We start from the raw sequence: 12,816 nt of genomic DNA on the forward strand, positions 1-12,816 counted from the left end.
TTTGTTGAGTACATACGATCTACTAGATAGTGTGCCACGAGTTTTACACACTTTATCTCATTTAGTTCTGGAAACAACCCAAAGGAGCTAGGCGCTATGATTAGCTCCATTTCACAGAAACAGAGACTTAGGGACATTAAATAATTTGGCCAAGGTCCCACAGCTAATCTGTGAAATACACCTACAATGAGATCAAGAGCTTTGAGTTTAAAGAGGAAAAAGGTCATTGAATAAAAGTGCCGACTGAATCACAATTCCAGACTTTGCCAAGGATTCTCTATGGGGCATTAGGGGAGTTTGACTGGAATAAAACACATTTTCTTTTATACCTAAGCTGCTAAGAAATAGAAAACAAAATATCACATGATAAAATTAGCTATTATAGCTCTTGAATATGTGTAAGGGGGAATACTGGTTTTCATCCTACCCTACAAATGCAATTTGTACATGTACTTTTAGGGTTAAACATGGCAAAGTTCTCTACTACCAGTAATAAAAATGTCTTTTCATTATTTATTTACCCCATAATTTAAAGAAAACTGAGGCTTTTTAAAAAAATCATAGTAAGATGAAACATGCCACATTTCAAATATTATTTTTACAATTAAATGACAGCAATCAAAGTCTACTCTAAAGTCTAAATCTTAATACTTTTTTATATTGTTTGGATTTTCTTTTACAATATTCACATATCATTTTTAATTAATTTAATGACATTTTTAAAAAAATTAAAAGTGAACCAAACTCTTGGCAAACGACATTATAATGGGTATGAGGCACAGAACTCTGGCAGACAGAGCCTATAATTCCAGACTTAGTCTCTAAATGCAGCCCTACAGGATAATGGTTTCCATAATTACTCTGGTTTCAGCTCACCTCCCATGAAAAGCTGGGCTGAATTATGTACTAGGAATTCATGGCTTTTTATCCTGTGTTCCACCTGACTATCCCAGTGCCTAAAGCACGCTGGTAAATGAGAGCATAACCCCTTCATGGCTCTAACAAGCCAGCTGTCATGAAGACTGGCAGCAAGAAAATAAAACTAGGGCTGTTAGGAGCTCCTCTAGCCCAAGCCATGTCCATTTTGGGAACGGCTGTTTTCATAACACTCATTCACCTAAAGGGACGGTGCCCATACGACGGCAATGATTCCAACAGCCCCATGAATCATAACTTAAGAGTCGGATCAGTTTGGTCTGTTCCATCACTGTTCCTCTGACAGAAAACGATCCCCTTCATATAGGTGGACAAGAATGGACCTGGTTCTCTCTGCGAAGAGTAACTCCCGCTGCTCTGGTTGTCCACTCCTTCTTAGAACTATTGAAACCCCGCAAAGCCTTTTCAAGGTTACATTTTGTGAAGCCTCAAGATATCCCACATCTGTTGCAATTTCTCAAGTGAGCAAAGGACTGAGAAATGCCCCTTGGGCCACCCTGCAGAAAAGAGGGCACCAGTTCTTTTTTCTCACAGTGAAAGGCCTGCTCCACATAAACAAGCTCATCTTGTCACTCACAGTTTCCATCTTCCTTCCAGAGAGAAAGACGTACAGAAATAATCCATGGCAAGCACCTTACAGATTAATTTGTTCCTTTCACAAGGTAAAAATGGGCTAAACACTAAAAAGCGATTCTGAAATGTCATGAAGAGACTCCTGAAAACAGCTCTTTGCAAATGTGCTAAAGATCTGACCTAAAGAGACCTCAATGCCAGTTCCAGTTGCTTCTCTTTTCTCCTTGAGCAGCCAGCTTGTTTTGCTGCCCCAGACAAAGGAGTCAATTGCCCCCAGAACACTTTGCGATCACAGCAAAGCTTTTGTGTGTCCTCAGTGACCATTAAAATCCCATTCTCAAATCCCGCACAGCTGTTTTCTCTCCCCTTCAAAAAAAGAAAGCCTTTCTGATGCAAAAGGGAGAGACCAGTGGGGACCAGGATTAATGGTGACAAAGAGACCTGAAGGCTGGCCCTCTTTTCAATACCGCAGCCTTTGAGTATTTCAGGCTATGGACAAACACTATGGTCTCTCTGTGGCTAAGATGGTGAACCTAATAAAAGGGGTCACTTTCCAGCATCTGACTGTTTTCTTAAGAATCACCCCTTGCCTTCTGAGGGAGACCCACAGGCAGCCCACGTGGATTCCCAGGGTCTCCTGGAGCTGATGCTTTGTCACGGCTCGGAGGCAACGCCGCTTGAGGCAGTGCTGTGGCCTCAGGATCTTGATTTGAACTCCTTTTAAATGAGTGTTTCAGGATAACAGGAGAGAGCACTCCCTTGGGCTGAGAGGTTGATTTGTCACGTCTGTCCAGGTTTTTGATGTATGCTCAGTTTGCTATTTGAAAACATTCTTATAGTTGGGGCAGAGAGATGAGCCGGACTTGACGCCTTCCTTGCTGAGTTTCCCCAGTGCATGCTGTTTTCTTCATGCCTAGTTAATGGGACTGAGATTTCACTTCCTCTAGAGTGCGTCTTTTGCCCTCAATTTAAATATTTCCCCAAAGATTTGCCCTTGGCCCTCTTTTCTCTTAGTGTTGGCAACTATCCTTGGGATTTCATCTGTTGTTCCTGTGAAGATTCATCTACTCATTTATTCAATTAAATACTTAGCACTGATTATGTGCAGAGTACTGTTCTGGGGGCTGGAGATACAGCAGAGGAGACAGACAGGGCCCTGCCCCAACGGGGCTCTCATTCTAGTGGAGAATATGAACAATAAATGAGCAAACAAACAAATACATAGTAGAATGCTAACTAGAGGTAAGTGCAATGAAGAAAAGTAAAACAGGTAGAGAGGGTAAGGCAAAGAGTGGTGGGGATGGAGTTTGCATGAATGCTATTTTAGAAGAGTAGCCAGGAAAGGCCTCTCTGAGCAGACAGCAGAGTGAAATGAGAGAAACAGCCTTGTGATGGTATTGCCTAACAGCAAAAGAGCCAATGTAGCAGGAACATAGTGAAAGGGGCTGGGTGATAGGATATGGACTCTAAAAGCAGCTTACGGAGGTTCTTGAAGGTCATGGTAAGGAAATTAGACCTTACTCAAAGTGTGCTGGAGGTTTCAAATGGGGCAGTGAAATGATCTGACTTATGTTTCTAGAAGATCTTCTAGCTACCGTGTGGAGAACAGCCTGAAGACAGGCAAGGGTAAGGAGAACAATTCAGAGCCCATAGCAATAGACTGGGCAGGAGATGGTGGTGGTTTGGAACAGAGTGGTAATAACAGAGGAAGAGAAAACTAGTTAGGCCCAGGATATAATGTAAAGGCAGATCTGACAGGATTTGCTAATGGATTCAGTAAGGAGCATGACAGAACAAGAGAGGCCAAGAAGACTCAGGCTTTCAACTTGAGCAACTGGGCAAATAGGGGTGGCCAGTTACGGAGATGAAGGATGAAGGAGATGAGGGAGAAGTGGGTTTTATTTTGGAAGGAGAGAGGAGAATAAAATGTTTTGTTTAGACATGTCAAGTTTAAGATATTTTTTGGCCACGCAAGTGTTGGTATTGAGAAGGCACTGGTTATACCGGTGGTCTCCAAGGTAGAATACTACACCTCAGGGGTATCATTTACATTTACAAAATGATCCAGAGTGTGAGCAAAGCATTTTCATATCTATGTGTATTAATTTTTATCTAAAAAAATAAGACATAAAGAAAAGTTCACTGGTTTAGTAATTAAACCAGATTTACCATGGTGATCATTTTGAAATGTACAGAAATATCAGATCACTGTGTCACATACCAGGAACTAACATAGTGTTGTATATCAATTATATTTCAAAAACAAACAAACAAACAAACCACAGAAAAAGAGATCAGATTTGTGGTTACCAGAGCTGTGCAGGGCTTGGGGGTGGGAGAAAGGGAGATTGGATAAAGGAGGTCAAAAAATACAAACTTCCAGGTATAAGATCAATAAGTACTAGGGATGCAATGTATAACATGATAAATATAATTGACACTGCTGTATGTTACATATGAAAATTGTTAAGAGAGTAAATCCTAAGAGTTCTCATCACAAGGAGAAACATTTTTTTTCTATTTCTTCAATGTTGTATCTATACGAGATGATGGAGGTTCACTAAACTTATTGTGGTCATCATCTCATGATGCATGCAAGTCAAATCATTATGCTGTACATCTTAAACTTATACAGTGCTGTATGTCCATTATATCTCAATAAAACTGAAAGAAAAATACTTTTTTAAAAGTTCTTCTGTTTAAAAAAAAAAAAAAAGATTAGGGACTTCCCTGGTGGTCCAGTGGTTGAGAATCCGCTTTCCAACGCAGGGGATGAGGGTTCGATCCCTGGTGGGGGAACTAAGATTCCACGTGCTGCGATGCTACTGAGCCCGCGCACCACAACCAGAGAGAAGCCCACGCGCCGCAACGAAGAGCCCGCGCTGCAACAAAAGATCCCGCGTGCCGCAACTAAGACCTGACGCAGCCAAAAAAAAAAAAAAAAAAGATTAGTCCCTTAGTCAGTCCACATCTCCACAAGTCAGAGACACGTGTGAAGACACAAGGTCCCCAAGAAAGAGACCTGTGGGTGAGGAGGTACTGACTGACTCACTTCTTTTCAGTGTCTCGAGAAGAATTTCAGTTGTGCCTCATTGAATAGATTTCCTGATTAATATTATCTAGTTTCAACCAACTGAACCATCACAAAGTAGAAAGCAGCTTCAAACAATTCCTGTAGAAATCCTGGGCCCATGATGCAGAACCAATGATGCAAGTGCAGGTGAACCACAGGGAAGTGCAGAGCTGACACACCTTGTTCTCCTGGTACTAGCTCTTGTCAAACCACATCACGGGATAGAAACAGTGACAATCTAATCAGATCTGACAAGAGTTAAGCCAAAACACTAGTAATGAACAAAAAGACTATTTGAAAAATGATTTACCACCACTACTGTTCACAATGAACCTTGTCTAGTTGTCAATACGGTCCCTCAGAGACTAGCCAGCTATTTGAAATTTTGTTTATGTAAACTGTATCTCATTCTTCTACTTGTCATGTTGTACACAATATATTACCAATAGTACGAGTGTATAATTTTAAAATAAGTAAACATTCACAAATTCAAAAGTATTTCACTGTGTGTGTGTATATGTGTGATCAAAAACGTTCAGCACCTCTAGAACGGAGAAGTCCATGATTCAGATAGAGGTTAGAGCTGGAGAGGGCAGTTTGGGAGTCACTAGCATGTGGTGGTATTTAAAGCTATGGCGCTGGATGAGGTCACTGGGGAGAGTGTGAAGATAAGCGAGGGGCATGGAGGACTGAGCCCTGGGGTCCCTGATGTTTAGAGATAAGAAATTAGGGGAGAACCAGTATGGAAAATGAGAAGGGAGCAGCTGGTGAAGCAGAAGAAGAACCAGAGGTGTGTGGTGTGTGAAACCCACGACAAGAGTTCCCAGGAGGAAGGAGTGATCAGCAGAGTCTGAGGGACAGCTGGCAACTGGAGTTGGTAACGTGGAAGTTGCTAGAAATCTTGGCAAAAGCAGTTTCAGTGGAGAGGTTGGGAATGAAAACCAGATTGGCTAGAGTGGAGGAGAAAATGGTCGGTGAGGTAGCAAAGACAGCAAATTTGGATGAGTCCTTCAAGGAGTTTTGCTTTACAAGGGGGTCAAAGAAAGGAGGCAGGATCTGGAGAGAAGAAGGAAGTCAAAGGAGGATTTGTGTGGGTTTTAAGACAGGAGGTAGATTTGTGTGCTGTTGGAAATGATCCAGTAGAGAAGGAGAATTCCGAGACGGGGGTCGGTGGGGACAACGGCAGGAGCATCGTTTTTGAGACGATGAGAGGGAATGGGCTCCAGGGCCCCAGTGGAGGAGTTACCCTTAGGAAGCAGCGTGGGCTGTTCATCCATTTCAGCAGCAGGCGAGTCAGAGCATGTATGGACAGACGCAGGATAGGAAGGTCAGTCCGCACATGGAGAGGCGAAGTCGTTTTCCTAGACTCCCACCTGCCCGTGGACATTTCTGCCTGGGAGTCTTGTTGCAACTCAAATTCAACTTTCCCAAGGGGAATGCTTCTCTTCCCTTCCCTGCCCAAGCCTTCCTACACCTCTGGCTTTACTCTCTTTCTAAACAGCACCTCTATATTCCCAGTCACCAACGCTCCAAACCACAGTTATCCCAGACGTCTCTCCTCCCTGCTGCAGCATCCTACAATTGTGTCCCTTTTGTCCATCCCCTATGCTTCATCCCCATGGCACTAGTGTCCTTTGCTCCTCGCCATCTCGTATCTAGATTACTACAATAACCTTCCAATGATTTCCCTTGCCTTGTGTTCCTCCCGGTCTCAGCTCTGTTATTACATGCTGCCATCAGATTCACCTTCCTAGGGGCTTCTGGTGGCGCAGTGGTTACGAATCCGCCTGCCAATGCGGGGGACACAGGTTCAAGCCCTGGCCAGAGAGGATCCCACATGCCACGGAGCAATTAAGCCCGTGCGCCACAACTACTGAGCCTGCGCTCTAGAGCCCGCGTGCCACAACTACTGAAGCCCGTGCGCCTAGAGCCCGTGCTCCGCAACAAGAGAAGCCACCGCAATGAGAAGCCCGCGCACCGCAATGAAGAGTAGCCCCTGCTCGCTGCAGGTAGAGAAAGCCCGCGCGAAGCAATGAAGACCCAATGCAGCAAAAAAAATAAATAAATTTTTTTTAAAAATTAAAAAAAAAAAAAAAGATTCACCTTCCTAAAGTGCTTCTCTGACTGCTTCACTCCCTGGCTCAAAAACCCCCTTGACTTGCCTCCCTGCACTTTTCAAACTCAGCCTTTAGTCCCCTTTTCTGTATCTGAGTTTTCATTCTTTCTCATGCCCTCTCAAGAGCCCATTTTTTTCTGCTTTTCCTATAAATCTTTTCTGATTATTTCTTCCCCAGTGATCACATTCATCTAGCCATTCAACCAACCCACAGGCTTTTTCTCAGTGCCTCCTGCATATGAAACAGGCTGGGTGAGATGAGGGACATATGGGAAGCAAGTGCAGGATCAGAGGCCAAGTCAGAAACCTCTGAGCTCACCCCAGCTCTTTCCTCGTCTCAGTCCCCAACCCAATTTATCACCAAATGCTGTTCACGTTTCCTCCTAAATATTTCTCTAATCCACTGCTTCTATTCTACTCTATCTAGTGCCTTCATGTTCTCAATATCTCTTATGCAAAGCATTCAGAAGCTCCCAGATCGGTTTTTCTGCCTCCAGTCCTGACCCCCAATTCAGTTAGAGAGATCTTTCTAGAATATAAATATGACCTTATGCTCCCTGATTAAAGCCTCTAGTGACACCTGTCACCTAGAGATAAATTCATGGCTCCTTAGCAACATATTCAAGGTCTCTCATGACTTGGCCATGTTTGTCCCACTAGCCTAGCTGCTCACCGCATCCTACCTTCCACTCCAGGGTTAGTAATACTGAAATGCCAATAATGCCCTGTGCACATCTTGCTCAACCTCACTACCTAAGGCTGTTCCTCTGCCTGAATGCTCCTCCCCATTTATGCTTCATCTGTGCATCCTTCAAAACTCACTTAGGCTTTCTCTCTTTGGGGAAGGCTTCTCTGACTCTTCCCTGGGAGGGTTACGACTTGAGGGGTGCTGTCATATTTATTCAGACCTCCTCAGCACCCACCACAGAGCTGGCCCATGCAGGGCACTCCATACGAGTGCGGCATGAGTAAGATAATCACAGGGCACAGGCTATATGTGGGAGACGTGAGAGCATTCAATTTGAGATGGTTAGGAACATAGGCTCTTGAGTCAGATCTGAATGCAAATCCTGGCTCTGCCACTGACTTGCTGCATGACACTGGGAAAACTGCTTACCTTCTTATGCCTTAGTTTCCTTATCTCTAAAAAGGGCATGATGCAGAATGACTTGTGATGAGACTAAATGAGATGAGACATGTGAAGTGCTTAGCACAGGGCTGAACACATTAAGTGCTCAATACATGTCAACATTTTATTAAATTATGTTTTTTATATTAAAAGCATTTCCTACCAAGTCCATGTGCTAAATATTGGTTTAATATTGGTCTATATTGCTAATATACACTTTATATTTTCCTTGATTTAAAACAGAAAAGAAATTTGCTGCCTGTTCAGTTCCAAATAATTTCTCAATTTTGAAAACTTAAGAAGAAAATGCCTGGCTCCTTCCTGCCTCAGGCCCTTTGCACTTGCTGCTATCCCCTCCATCAGAGCACCCCCTGCCTCTATCAGAGTTTTGCATGGCCAGCTCCTCCTTCTCAATTAGGTCTTAGCTCAAACGTCACCTGCTCTGACAGCCTCCCTGAATACCCTGTAGAGACTAGTAATCTCTCCTCCCCTCTGACCCTTTCTGTTTTATTATCTTCAATAACACTTATAATTTCTGAAATTATCTTTCTCTTTGCTTTTTTATTGTCCTTCTCCCTCCATTAGAATGTGAACTTCATAAAAGCAGGTTTCTCAGCTTTCGACAAAATTCAACACCCATTTATGATAAAAGCCCTGCAGAAAGTAGGCATAGAGGGAACTTTCCTCAACATAATAAAGGCCATATATGACAAACCCACAGCCAACATTGTCCTCAATGGTGAAAAACTGAAACCATTTCCACTAAGATCAGGAACAAGACAAGGTTGCCCACTCTCACCACTATTATTCAACATAGTTTTGGAAGTGTTAGCCACAGCAATCAGAGAAGACAAAGAAATAAAAGGAATCCAAATCGGAAAAGAAGAAGTAAAGCTGTCACTATTTGCAGATGACATGATACTATACATAGAGAATCCTAAAGATGCTACCAGAAAACTCCTAGAGCTAATCAATGAATTTGGTAAAGTAGCAGGATACAAAATTAATGCACAGAAATCTCTTGCATTTCTATACACTAATGACGAAAAATCTGAAAGTGAAATTAAGAAAACACTCCCAAAAAAAAAAAAAAAAAAGAAAACACTCCCATTTACCATTGCAACAAAAAGAATAAAATATCTAGGAATAAACCTACCTAAGGAGACAAAAGACCTGTATGCAGAAAATTATAAGACACTGATGAAAGAAATTAAAGATGATACAAATAGATGGAGAGATATACCATGTTCCTGGATTGGAAGAATCAACATTGTGAAAATGACTCTACTACCCAAAGCAATCTACAGATTCAATGCAATCCCTATCAAACTACCACTGGCATTTTTCACAGAACTAGAACAAAAAATTTCACAATTTGTATGGAAACACAAAAGACCCCGAATAGCCAAAGCAATCTTGAGAACGAAAAATGGAGCTGGGGGAATCAGGCTCCCTGACTTCAGACTATATTACAAAGCTTCAGTAATCAAGACAGTTTGGTACTGGCACAAAAACAGAAATATAGATCAATGGAACAGGATAGAAAGCCCAGAGATAAACCCACACACATATGGTCACCTTATCTTTGATAAAGGAGGCAAGCATATACAGTGGAGAAAAGACAGCCTCTTCAATAAGTGGTGCTGGGAAAATTGGACAGGTACATGTAAAAGTATGAAATTAGAACACTCCCTGACACCATGCACAAAAATAAACTCAAAATGGATTAAAGACCTAAGTGTAAGGGCAGACACTATCAAACTCTTAGAGGAAAACATAGGCAGAACACTCTATGACATACATCACAGCAAGATTCTTTTTGACCCAGCTCCCAGAGAAATGGAAATAAGAACACAAATAAACAAATGGGACCTAATGAAACTTAAAAGCTTTTGCACAGCAAAGGAAACCATAAACAAGACCAAAAGACAACCATCAGAATGGGAGAAAATATTTGCAAATGAAGCAACTGACAAAGGATTAATCTCCAAGATTTACAAGCAGCTCATGCAGCTCAATAACAAAAAAACGAACAACCCAATCCAAAAATGGGCAGAAGATCTAAATAGACATTTCTCCAAAGAAGATATACAGATGGCCTACAGACACATGAAAGAATGCTCAACATCATTAATCATTAGAGAAATGCAAATCAAAACTACAATGAGATATCATCTCACACCAGTCAGAATGGCCATCATCAAAAAATCTAGAAACAATAAATGCTGGAGAGGGTGTGGAGGAAAGGGAACACTCTTGCACTGTTGGTGGGAATGTAAATTGATACAGCCACTATGGAGAACAGTATGGAGGTTCCTTAAAAAACTACAAATAGAACTACCATACGACCCAGCAATCCCAATACTGGGCATATACCCTGAGAAAACCATAGGTCAAAAAGAGTCATGTACCAAAATGTTCATTGCAGCTCTATTTACAATAGCCAGGACATGGAAGCAACCTAAATGTCCATCAACAGATGAATGGATAAAGAAGATGTGGCACATATATACAATGGAATATTACTCAGCCATAAAAAGAAATGAAATGGAGGTATTTGTAATGAGGTGGATGGAGTTAGAGTCTGTCATACAGAGTGAAGTAAGTCAGAAAGAGAAAAACAAATACAGTATGCTAACACATATATACGGAATCTAAGGGAAAAAAAAAAAAAAAAAGGCCATGAAGAACCTAGTGGCAAGACGGGAATAAAGACACAGACCTACTAGAGAATGGACTTGAGGATATGGGGAGGGGGTGGGGTGAGATGTGACAGGGTAAGAGAGTGTCATGGACATATATACACTACCAAATGTAAAATAGATAACTAGTGGGAAGCAGCCGCATAGCACAGGGAGATCAGCTCGGTGCTTTGTGACCACCTAGAGGGGTGGGATGGGGAGGGTGGGAGGGAGGGAGATGCAAGAGGGAAGAGAAATGGGAACATATTGTATATGTATAACTGATTCACTTTGTTATAAAGCAGAAGCTAACACACCATTGTAAGGCAATTATACTTCAATAAAGATGTTTAAAAAAAAAAAAAAAAAAGCAGGTTTCTCACCCATTATGTTCTCACTGCTTCAACCTAAGTTCATAGAGTGGCACAGAGTGGGATCTCAATAAATTCTGTTTTAATTAATTTTTCTCAACTACTGCAGAGGAACGCTACTACTATTAAAAGTTGAATTAAACTTTCCTAGTCTCTCAAGAACCCAGGCACGAGGATACTTCCCAGTTTGCTAGTTGCCTGGATTGTGTCTTTTTAAAATTTCAACAAGTTTTCAAAATAATCAAATACAAAAATTTATACTTTAGCAAGTATATTCCTTAAATAATGTATCCTTTATGAAAGAAAAATAGAAATCCATTTCATCATTAATTTTTTCTTTTCTTTCTTCTTCTATATATGAAGGACTTTATGAATTACTGTGAGCTTAAGGAATTTGTTCCTTGGAGAATATAGTAGCTATTTTTTTTTTTTTTGCCATCTTGCTAAAATTGATCACAGATGGTACAAAGGTCACCTGCAGAGCAGGCTGTCCCCAAAGTCCTTAAATGTCAAATTAATGAGACTTTACTGTATAAAAATGACTATAAGAAAGAAAATGTTTGGTCAGAAGTGACTATGTTCTTTGATATAACTTGGGACTTAAAATTTTATTTTTTAAAAATGATATTGAAAACCAAAAACTTCAATGGAAAAATAGGCAAAGCATAAGGATATTCTCAGAAGAAGAAATCTAAATCGCCACAGACATATGAAAGCATGCTCAGTCTTACTAATAATCAAAGAAAAACAAGTTAAAATGACTATTAGTTTTACTTATCAGATTTGCAAAAATTTAAAAGATCAGTAGGGCTTCCCTAGTGGTGCAGTGGTTAAGAATCCGCCTGCCAATGCAGGGGACACGAGTTCGAGCCCTGGTCTGGGATGATCCCACATGCCACGGGGCAACTGGGCCCATGCACCACAACTATTGAGTCTGCGCTCTAGAGCCCGCGAGGCACAACTACTGAGCCCACATGCCACAACTACTGAAGCCCGCCCACCTAGAGCCCGTGCTCCACAACAAGAGAAGGCACAGCAATGAGAAACACGCGCACTGCAACGAAGAGCAATCCCCACTCGCTGTGACTAAAAGAAAGCCCGCGCACAGCAACAAAGACCCAACGCCGCCAAAAATAAATTAATTAAGTTAAATTAAAAAAAGAAAAAGATCAGTAATATATAATCCATGTTAGCAATGAGGCAGGGCAAAAAACACTCAGATACAATGTTGGAGGGAGTATATATTAGTATGTTTTTGGAGGGTAATTTAGCAGCATCTATTCAGTTTTAAAGATGCATGTCCTGGGCTTCCCTGGTGGTGCAGTGGTTGAGAATCCGCCTGCCAATGCAGGGCACACGGGTTCGGGCCCTGGTCCGGGAAGGTCCCACATGCGGCAGAGCAACTAAGCCCATGCGCCACAACTACTGAGCCTGTGCTCTAGAGCCTGTGAGCCACAACTACTGAGCCCGCATGCCACAACTACTGAAGCCCACGCGCCTAGAGCCCGTGCTCCACAACGAGAGAAGCCACCGCAATGAGAAGCCCACACACTGCAACGAAGACCCAACACAGCCAAAAATAAATAAATTTATTAAAAAAAAAAATGCATGTCCTTTGACCTGCAATTAGACATCTACACGTCTATCCTTCAGAAATACTGGACATGTGCACAAAAAGAAAATTCACTGCAGCATTATTTGTAACAGAAAAATCAGGAATAACTTGATTAAATGTCCACCAATAGGAGTATGGCTAATAAACACTGATGTCTTAAAACAAATATAGATTAGGAAGCTTTAAAAGAAGTACGGTAGCTCCTCTGTTAGCATGGAAAGATGTCCATGATCTATCCTGTAGTTAAAAACAATACACAGCACTATTAAAACTGCATTGATATATTTTTTGTTTTTTTCACACATAAACCTACAGCCTATTT

The 12,816-nt window shown here is 41.6% G+C and overlaps 1 protein-coding gene across 2 annotated transcripts in view; it reads right to left on the reverse strand.

The window, feature by feature from the left end:
• The window catches only part of SCUBE2 (signal peptide, CUB domain and EGF like domain containing 2), a 69,862-nt gene that overhangs the window by 17,633 nt on the left and 39,413 nt on the right, over positions 1–12,816 (reverse strand). The gene's annotated exons all lie outside the window — the stretch shown is intronic.

Source organism: Eschrichtius robustus, chromosome 11 (assembly GCF_028021215.1).
Source record: "Eschrichtius robustus isolate mEscRob2 chromosome 11, mEscRob2.pri, whole genome shotgun sequence".
Classification (NCBI taxonomy): domain Eukaryota; kingdom Metazoa; phylum Chordata; class Mammalia; order Artiodactyla; family Eschrichtiidae; genus Eschrichtius; species Eschrichtius robustus.